Source organism: Schistocerca piceifrons, unplaced genomic scaffold, assembly GCF_021461385.2.
Source record: "Schistocerca piceifrons isolate TAMUIC-IGC-003096 unplaced genomic scaffold, iqSchPice1.1 HiC_scaffold_936, whole genome shotgun sequence".
NCBI lineage: Eukaryota > Metazoa > Arthropoda > Insecta > Orthoptera > Acrididae > Schistocerca > Schistocerca piceifrons.
The window spans coordinates 4080565-4083064 of NW_025729208.1; the positions used below are offsets into that span (position 1 = coordinate 4080565).

At 57.7% G+C, this 2500-nt stretch overlaps 1 non-coding gene across 1 annotated transcript in view; it reads left to right on the top strand.

Moving 5' to 3' along the window:
* The first annotated feature begins 1448 nt into the window (after nucleotides 1–1448).
* Nucleotides 1449–2500, top strand: part of LOC124772170 — a 1909-nt gene continuing 857 nt past the window's right edge. The window contains exon 1 of the ribosomal RNA XR_007013839.1: nucleotides 1449–2500. This exon is cut by the window's right edge and continues 857 nt beyond it. This is a non-coding gene — a ribosomal RNA (small subunit ribosomal RNA).

Here is a 2500-nt window from a genome sequence, read left to right on the forward strand (position 1 = left end):
TGAACCACAATCTGTACTGCACATTCGTCCTTATGTACTGAATGATACATCGTGGCACATGTGTGACCGTACAACGACTGCGCCCAAAAACGGCGGACCATACAGTGCAAATATTGTGCACGCAGCTACGTGTCGTCTCCCTATGAGAGCTGGATTGCAGTGTGGTACGCCATAGAGACGTGTGGGAGGAACGGACGCCGTGGATGGCGATCAGCATGAGCTGTCTGTTGATGTATTCGGACCTAGTCGTCTCTCCTCACACACCGTGATGGCATGGTGCAGCGCGTTCCATATCTGCGACATGCTACAGAAGCCGGTTGACAGTCGTTCGAGCAATGGACATCGCATACGTACGGGGGCCACCTTCCACGTATTGTCTAGGCGTGCACATTTTGTTGCGTGTATGTGGGCAGACGTAGTGTGGCGTGACACCTGACACAGGCATGCAATAATGGTTGAAGTTGCAAATGGCGATGGACGCCTACGTTTTCTGGTGAAGTTACGCAAATGAAGAAATGGTAACCCGTTGTGGTGCGGTTGTTCTCGCTAGGGGTGAATCGGTGATGGCGACGATAGGTTGAGGTACTAACCGGTTGTTCCAGCGATACCCACCATGCCGACGAAACTGAACGGCATCTGGGTGTGAAGCGATACGCGGCGGTGGCTGGGTGGGACCGTCCCCGGCCGGTGAGGGGGCGCCTCCCGGCGTGCTGGCCGCGCGGTGCGTGGGCGCACGCGCTACAGCCGGCTGGTGGGGGCGGCCAGTGGCAGGCGCGCCGGCCGACGGACGCGGCAGGCGTCGCAGCTGCGCGCCGGCGCACCCTGCGCGCGGCGCCGTGCGGCCAAAGTAGGTCCTCGCGGGCCCGGTGCGAAGCGCGGTGGACATCTGCAGTGTGCTGGTCCGATTGAGGACTGTGTGCGTTGAGGATGCGCCGCCGCCCGGCGCTCGGCGCCGCGACGCCGTCTGCTGCTCGGTCGCCCCAGCGGTTCTCGCTGGTGGTTTGTATCGCAGCTGTGCGGATGTGTTGGCGTGTGCGCTGTGCTGGGAGAGTTCGCTTCGGCACCCAAGTGGGGCTTTTGTCCTTCTGTGGCGCTGGCGTTGGAGCTGCCGGTCACCGTAGGTGGCGCGTGTTGTCTCCCGCCGGCAATGCCACGACAGCACGCTCCCGGGCCTCTGTCGGCAGCGGCAAGCTCAGTTGGGAGCACGGGTGGTCGCACCGAAAGCGTCTACTCGCCTAACTCCGGGCGATTGCGCCTCTCTCGAACCCGACCAAGTACTTGGGACGGCGCTGCGCGCCGCCGGGACCTGAGAGGGTTTCGAGGTGTATTGTGCAGGGGAGCTCAGCCTCCTCCTGTTTGCAGAATGATTGAGCGGACGCTTGCGTGTTCGCGCGGGCCCCCGGGACACACTCCCGGGCGGCCGGCTGCTCAGCTCTAGTTGACGCAGCTCCCTGGTTGATCCTGCCAGTAGTCATATGCTTGTCTCAAAGATTAAGCCATGCATGTCTCAGTACAAGCCGCATTAAGGTGAAACCGCGAATGGCTCATTAAATCAGTTATGGTTCCTTAGATCGTACCCACGTTACTTGGATAACTGTGGTAATTCTAGAGCTAATACATGCAAACAGAGTCCCGACCAGAGATGGAAGGGACGCTTTTATTAGATCAAAACCAATCGGTCGGCTCGTCCGGTCCGTTTGCCTTGGTGACTCTGAATAACTTTGGGCTGATCGCACGGTCCTCGTACCGGCGACGCATCTTTCAAATGTCTGCCTTATCAACTGTCGATGGTAGGTTCTGCGCCTACCATGGTTGTAACGGGTAACGGGGAATCAGGGTTCGATTCCGGAGAGGGAGCCTGAGAAACGGCTACCACATCCAAGGAAGGCAGCAGGCGCGCAAATTACCCACTCCCGGCACGGGGAGGTAGTGACGAAAAATAACGATACGGGACTCATCCGAGGCCCCGTAATCGGAATGAGTACACTTTAAATCCTTTAACGAGTATCTATTGGAGGGCAAGTCTGGTGCCAGCAGCCGCGGTAATTCCAGCTCCAATAGCGTATATTAAAGTTGTTGCGGTTAAAAAGCTCGTAGTTGGATTTGTGTCCCACGCTGTTGGTTCACCGCCCGTCGGTGTTTAACTGGCATGTATCGTGGGACGTCCTGCCGGTGGGGCGAGCCGAAGGCGTGCGACCGCCCCGTGCGTGCTCGTGCGTCCCGAGGCGGACCCCGTTGAAATCCTACCAGGGTGCTCTTTATTGAGTGTCTCGGTGGGCCGGCACGTTTACTTTGAACAAATTAGAGTGCTTAAAGCAGGCAAGCCCGCCTGAATACTGTGTGCATGGAATAATGGAATAGGACCTCGGTTCTATTTTGTTGGTTTTCGGAACCCGAGGTAATGATTAATAGGGACAGGCGGGGGCATTCGTATTGCGACGTTAGAGGTGAAATTCTTGGATCGTCGCAAGACGAACAGAAGCGAAAGCATTTGCCAAGT